An 8,284-nucleotide genomic window follows, 5' to 3' on the forward strand; every position below is an offset into this window, starting at 1 on the left:
ACACCGTGCCCGGCAGCCCGCGAACACTCGCCATTTGGTGTATGAGGCATCGTTCCTCCCAGAAGCTCACCGACTGGGACAACATTCCTGTGGTCCCACATTCATTATTGCCAACCCGTGCAGCGAAATCCCAACAGACTTATCGGACAATTCGAGCTCTCAGCCATGCTGTGGTTAACGGTGGTTCCGCATCACACCGCACCGGTTACCTCCATTCATCAGGTTTTTACACAACCCGAGCTATCAATCCGGTAGCTCAAAGCCACACAGTGGACACCGGCTCTCCCTCTGACCTCAGTGGCGAGCCTTGAAAACCTCCGGCCCGTTTTAAGCCTCAAGCTTCCAAGATTGCATTTAATATTCAGGCATTCATTAATTGCCCTGATGATGATCCTTGTATCTGTGTGTTAGGGATCGAAACGCCGTCAAAAAGTTAAATAGTTACACACAAGTTTTCCATTGTGTTTTCATGTGTGTGTTAACTATGTATGGATAGCTCTGATACGATTTACTACTGATTATTAGGGTCCTCTTTTCTTCCCTTTGCCTGGAAAAAACCCTTTCTCCATTTCTGTTTTTGTCTTTCATGTATTGGATGCAGGATTGTATCCCACTGTATATTTGTGCTCACAATATCTTTTTATACCTTATATTGATTAAATACAGTGTCCGGCTGGACACCTTTTTTCCTTATAGTACACATTGTTGACTATATTTCATTATATTGTGTTTACTTGATGCGTTAAGGACCGTTGTTGTCTTACTAAGGAGCTAAATAGAAAGCACAAAAGTCTAAATAAAGCGCACTCTCAGGAGAATCACACTGCAGTGCTCGATTTATTTAATCCGGTATCACGTTTCGACTGTGGACAGTGAACAAGACTGTTCGCAGTTGAAACGGGTTACCAGATTTATCAACAGGACTTCATCACCCAAAAAGAGCATGCCAGGAGGTGTGTTTGCTGAGAGGTGGCCGCAGGCCACCTTCCCTTTCTCTACCATTGGGGGATGTAGTCCACTTTACCTCTGAGGGACCTTTGGGCCCAAGAAGCCTACCTGGTTCCTCCTGTAAGTCCTACGCAATGAAATTCCTGAGAGCTGGTGGGAGGCCCAGCCCCCTTTCTCCACCACTCTGCAAATGTGACTAGTACTTAAAAAAACCTTAAAGGTCCAAGAAAAAACAAAGGATACAGGGATATTATAGTTAGTAATTAGCATTTAATAAACCTTAGAAATTCACTGAAAATTCCATCTGTTTCAGGGATCTAATAGTTAGGAATTAGCATTTAAAAAACCTTAGAAATTCATAGACAAAAAACACAGGTTACAGTAACGTTAGAGTTAGGCTGACATTTCACTCGAACAAAACCTGTGAAATGTAGGCATTATACTTAACTGAGCTAACTATAACTCGCGCTCCTGCAATGCACTGCTGATTATATCACATATTACATCACTCATAACATGGTCAATGACATCACTGATGACATCTCAAATGACATGTAAACTCAGGGCTATGCACACAATACTTTATTGGGAATGGCAACACAAATTTATACAACACGTTTCTGCCTGCCCTTCTTGCTCCCATTAGCATTTCACTGGCTCAGTGAAGATCTCTATGCCTTCCAAGAGCCACCACCACAATGGATCTTATGTATGTACACATAGTTTGTAATTAGCCATTGAGTTTCTGGTGGCCAACCACCAGACTTTTTTGTTTTTCAAAAACAAACTCCTAAATCAAGAGATTGGTTTAAAAATCAAAACACTAATAACTCTCACATCCTGGGAGTTTTTTCACAGAATTTAAATGTCATTTTTTTCCAGTTTTGGACCACATAAAAATCGGACCCTTTGCTCTAAATAAGGCAGTTGGACTCAAGTGGAATACAAAACAATAAGACCCAAGTGATTTAGATCAAAATACTTTGTTCTCTTGATTGTAAATACTGTCTTTTAGAGACCCTGTGGAAGTCAAAAGGGGCATGTAAGTAACATATAAGTATACAGAAAATTAGGTCCCTTATCCAACCTCCAGTTATCTGGAGCAGGCCTTTAGTCCAGCACATTACCTTCGTACACTTGGCTAGTTGAAGAGATAAGGCAGAATAGCCTCTCACAGGAAGTTGGATATTGTTGTGGTACTCAAAAGAGCCACTAAGGGTGAGGTGCCAACCCTCTGGTATGCTACTAGGTGCCTTATTATGCAAACATGTAATACATGTAGCATCAGCTACCAACCCAATAGCTGTAAATCCCACCAGAATATAATACAAACATTGGAACATTACATTTCAGATGCCAGTGACTGCTGTTCATAGAAAGAATATTATTTGCAAGTAGCAAAACGTCAATGATCATATTTAATTGCTCTTCTTGGTCTCTATCTGAGAATTGCCTGGTACCTTATGGCTCCAATTTCAATAGGAAGTGCCTCTCTATATGGTGTGTTATGCTATTTAATATGTACAGTGGGCATGAATTTTCAATTACTTATGTAAATGTATGGAGTGTGGTACCAGCTTAACCAGCCGCAGTTTGTTCTTTGGCTCTCAGATGAGGAGGAGCCATGTGTTGTTTACTGGTGTATGATGGGAGGGAATCCTCAGCAGCCCATGTCTAATCACCAGCTAGTACCTTGCGCCATCTGTACACCTCGCGGATTCCATCCCTTCAGGCATCATAAATAATGTGAGCAGCACGGCATTCATCAGAGCATATGGCGATGCACCTCTCTTTCCACTGTACGTGTAGATTCCAAGGCCTATAACATAACATGTGTATTTGTAAAGTGCACGTTCACCCAGAGGTCTCTTGGCGCTGAATAACAGATGTGTATTGTTACCCAACTCAATGGTACTCATTTTAGCGACCTCAGATGGATGAAAGGTTGAGTGGACCCGCCGGGATTTGAACCTGTGACCATGAGGCTAAACACAGGCCCCTGCAGTGGATGCATTAGTCCATGAGCCACCAGACCTTGCCCATGCAATAGAAAATGCACACATTTAGCCTGGGCATCATAAATATGCAGCTCAATATCAGGAGTGGAAAACCACCTGTATTTTTGGTATATATTTTTATTGATTTTATATTTATCATTTTGTTCTCCACTGGCATGGCATCATCGTAATATATATTTTCCAGTCCACAAGAAGTACAATACCGCAATGCAGGGTCACTCAGTGTAAGCAGCATGTAAATCAAAACGGTTACCTGCAGATGCTTAACATAAGGATCATGAAAATCAGATTATGTCAATCATGCCATTATGATTCCAAAATTAACATAATGGATAAGCACAATCCCAAAAATAAAAAAAATTAAAACGAAAAAAGCCATCATCTCTGCTCAATCCCCTACGCCCAGCCCCATCAATTCTCAAAGCACATCAGGAGTCAGAACCTCAGAACACTCCGATAGGGAGTAATTACTCACGGCTGCAGCCAACAAGTGGCCTTCTTTCTAAGATGTAGTAGCATTGTCCTTGGGGGCAAGAATCACATTTAATCTGGCTGAAATCAAATTCCATTGCTCCGTGACATTACATCTCCCATCCCGTGCTCTAGCATCTATCTAAACCAATACCTCTGCATTTGCCCATGGAATCACATCCCTTTTCCACACAATCATGGGAGAGGCGAGTGCACTCCTCCATGCCATTGTGATACACCGTTTTGCTGATACCAATGTCAACATTTGGAGACCGATCAGCTGTGTCATAAACACTGTCTGCCAGAAGAACTCAGTTGTTGGACACAGCCACACCATTTGGAGGAAGTCTGGATTAACCTGTTGTCATCAAGGACACCTCTTCCCCGTGCTGGGGGAAACATTTTCTATCCTGTCTGGAGAAAGGTATGCGTTGTGCAAATAATTGGATTGTGTAAATCTAAACCTTGCATTCGGCATAATTGTTTTTATTGAACCCAACCACCTCCTCCATGTGGAATCTTGTAATTCCACATTCAATTTCTCGTCCCACTAGACCTTGAGCCCCGGGAACCGCTCATCAGTGCTGTGATCTTATAGTGCCCTGTATGTATATGAGATAGCCTGTCTGATGCCGGCCAATGTCAGCATCAGGTCCAGCGGACCTGCCATCTGTCAAGGGGTCCCCTCCAGTCTCCTCAGATTCCCCACCACTCCCCTCAGTGCAGAGTACCAAAGGAACTGTACTGGATCGAGTCCGCCTCCGGCCATCAAGTGGTCAAAAGTTCAGATACCACCATTCACTATTATATCCCCCAAACTCCAACCTAGTAGCTGTAAAGAGTCCACCGGGAAGGTCCTAGTTCAGCGTCTGCTCTGTGGGAGGGGTCAGAGTGTCAGGCCAGGCACATAAGGGATATTGCATTTTCCCCAAAATATACATTTCTTCCAAGTCCACGCTGGCATATTGGTGACTGCAGTATGGGGGGAAGTCAAGAGCCACTCCAAGGGTGAGCAGGCCCTTAAAGCGCCTGCCAATCGCTGTTCTGGGTTGGCCTCATTTTATTATCCCTCAGAGGGCTGTCTGGGGTTGGGCTGCGGCATAAAAGGACTTGTAACTGGGAGCTTCATACCCACCATCCTCTAGTGTGGCATGTAATGTCTCTAGTTTCACTGTATGCCTTTTATTTGTCCAGATCAAGGCAGCCAGTAACCACCGAAGGTCCACAAAGAAGGCTCTCTTCAAAATCAGCTGCATACGCGAGGCGCAGAAGCACTAAAATGTTAGCAATGGACACTCTCCCCTTAGGTGATAAAGGTTGATGTGTCCAGAAAGGCAGCAATTGTCGCATCCGGGATCTTGCCCTACCCAGGTTAACCTCCACCAGATCCTGTCATACTTCCATAACTATGGGGCATCAGGGGTCTGCAATAATGGGAATAGACATCATTTCCCCAGTTAATTTTCAGCCCGTATATTCGGCCAAAGGTGTCTAAAGTCGACAGTCACCTGGGAGAATGGAATGGTCCGCTTGCAAATATTTTATCATGTCATCCGTGTAATGGAGACTATGTTAGGATGGCCTCCAATGGAATATCCTCAGCCATGCACTCCCTTATGAAGCATGAACGCCAGTGGCTCCATGGCGAGGGCAAAGAGCAGGGGGACATGGACTCCCATGATGGTGTCTCTCTCAATCCTGAACCTGTCAGAAACGAGCCTCCTACTGTGTACTGTAGAGATGGGTAGTTCATACAACATCTGTGTCCAGGTACAAAACTCCTGGAGGGTGTTTATTATTTCAACAATATACCCTGTCAACATTTTAGGTTATTAGGAACATATATTTTTTTTCCCATTAAAACTTTCTGCCACATCAAATAATTATTTCAATTCTTGGGAAAGGTAAACCAGCATAGGGGTGAATGTGGAAATTAGGAGACTGCCAGAAGGTTATGTTAATTGATACGGTAGGAAATTATTTTGAATAGTCAATTATGCCAATCCAGTACACAGAGACTGTTAAAGGACACTCAACGTGCCTCTTACTTTTAAATTAAATAATCATATCAAACAAATCTATAAAATCCATCATAAACCTTTCATGGTGATGCATGCTGTTGTTTAACCACTTGCCAATATGTTCCACTCCCATCCTTCCTCAGTAGACGGAATCACTGTCAGGCCAGAAATGTTGGCATTGAAATCATCAGCTAATAAAAACAAATCATTAGCACAGTATTATTACGCACCCGGCCAGCCTTATGTCTATGACAGACACATCTGACAGCTGAATGAAATGGATAGATTGAGAAGTTCTAAAATAATTTCTGTGAATGTTGTCATGCAAGATCATTTTTCAAAGGGTAATTTGTAATCTAGTACACTGTTTTAATACTTACAAGTCCAGCTTTAGGAAAGAGTGTGCAGCAACACAGTGCAAATGGTGAAGCCACCTTTACCTCTAACCAAAAGTTGAAAGTGCAACTAAAATAAATGATGGATACCTTCTATATGTTAAGGTGTGGTGATCTATGTCCGTTAGAGCAAAATAAGAACAGTGAGCCAACAACATTATCTAGTTTCGATTATCCTGCAAAATACTGTAGTAAAGTTGGAGGTGTTGGTAAGGTAAAAATGTGGTATGGGATATTATTATAGTTAATTCTATTGTTGTCTTTGCACACCACCCAAAGGATTAAAAGTGTGCATTTTCACTCCTCCATAAAGAGGCAGAGTCGACATATTTCAGAACTACAACATATATCCCTCTCTTCACAACTAGCAAGTGTCCCAGTTTGTAAGTGCCCAGATGGTAAGGGAAGGTGTGCCTTTAGCATTCGCAGGAAACTGTGAAAATGAGCTATATTCCACAAGTAATGTATGCACTGCTCCTTTCTCCATAGGACAGAAAGTTCTGATATATAGAAGAGTAGGATGAAAGACTTAGTTTGGTCAAAAACTGGTTGTCAACCGGAGGTTAACACCATAGAAGTGTGGTTGAGATGTGAAAAACGCAACCATGATACTGTTCACAACTGTCAGTGTGGTCTTCAACGACCCCAGGCACAGAGCTGGCTAACTGAGATTGAATGGCTGGTGTAATCAAATCAGAAAGAGCAGTCATCTCGTCTTATGCCTGACTGCCAATGTAAAGCTTGCAAGCATTTCTCTTACCGATCGCAGGGCAATTTTCATCAACTAATCGAGCGTCACCACTCTTTCACATCAGACATTGATCAGATCAAATTAGTTTGTTCAGATAGTTAAAAACACCCAATAAAATAAAAAAGGCAACAACAACCTATAGACACTGTTCTAAATAAATAATACGTCATTTTAAATGTTCAATAAATATCAAACTAAAACAAAAATGTTTATACCTGCTAGAAATGGTTCAAAGTCTTGACATCTCCTATTTTGCATAATCATTTCCATCAGGCAAGTGGTATGACGTGACCTTTATACAAATCAAACCACGTGACATTATACAAATTCCATGTTATAGATTCAAAATTGTATGTTTTTTTTGTGAACTGCAATCACTTGATGTTACCTACATGCCATGTAAAGACATAGATTAAATACCATAACATTCCGTAATATAACACACACAAAGTTGCTGGTTAATGGCCATCACAACAACATCAGGGTTCTGCTGATCAATGGGTGTTTGACTCACAATCAAAGGGAATAAATCACGTGTGTCAGTTTTCCAGAGTCCCAATGTCTCCGTCAAGGAGGCCCTCATCCACACTAACAAAGGGTGCAGTTTATGTTTATTCCCCGTTCCTTCAGTTGGATGAGCAGCGTCATCTTCGGGTATTCATCACCTGAGTTCTCCAGGTAATCTGCTGTCCTCCACCAGGAGGGAGACTGTTTGGTTTATGGCAGCCTTGAGTGATAGGTGGATGGTGAAAAGTGTGAGTTAAAATTACCTCAGTTCCGATCGGAAGTATTTTATTAGTCAGGAAAAGATAACATTAACAAGGAATAAAATGGAGCTTTAGTTGACGTGTTAGTGATCCAGAGCCCCTAGTGGTTGGTTGACCTGTTTTGCCCTATGTCGCCCTTGTGGTTCGTGGGGTCTTCATCAGGATCAGTGTGAGAATGACTTTTTGGGGAGATCGCTCAGTGTGTGTAAGTAGATTGACTTACCACTCTTCGTCAGCTAGCTTGATTTCTTAATCTCTGACGTTGTGTTATAGGTCCTGTCTCTGCCCATAACTGTGGAAGACAGAAAAACAGAAACATACACTACATTCTTGTTACATGTAATGATAGCTTCTGTCTTGCCCAATGCGGTGCTACAATGAAAACAACCTAGTTAGTAGCAGGGGTGGTGTTATCCATCTTCAGCACATACAGACTTTACTAATCTTGCCACGGATTTGTGAATATTCTATTGATGTATCCCATGTTGTAATGTGTCCTCTTGGAGCAACACGAATTGTTGTTGGAAACAACGGTGTCATCATCAATGAAGCTGTGTTTGACTAGGGTGGCTAGAGCAAAGGGAAAAGGGAGCATGCAGGCAGCATCCTCGATGCTTGGTTGATTCAGAGTACAGCACAGCTTCCCATCTTAGTACGCAAATGTTAGGTGATTACACACCCCGCTGTCAACAGCGGACTATCGCTCTAAGGCAAGGAAAATATATGGCTTGAATGTGTCCAATCTTTTCCCCACCTTCTCTAATCAAAACTGCAGGGTAGAGGTGTCACTGGGAGGCGGCGTTTTGTGAATCAATATAACCTCTCCAGGGCTGGGACAGACAGAACACTGCCCTGTTCCTAAAGGTTGGGAAGGACTGAACACACGCTTTTATGAGCGGGCTGCACTGTAGAA

Source organism: Lissotriton vulgaris, chromosome 7 (assembly GCF_964263255.1).
Source record: "Lissotriton vulgaris chromosome 7, aLisVul1.2, whole genome shotgun sequence".
Taxonomy (NCBI): Eukaryota; Metazoa; Chordata; class Amphibia; order Caudata; family Salamandridae; genus Lissotriton; species Lissotriton vulgaris.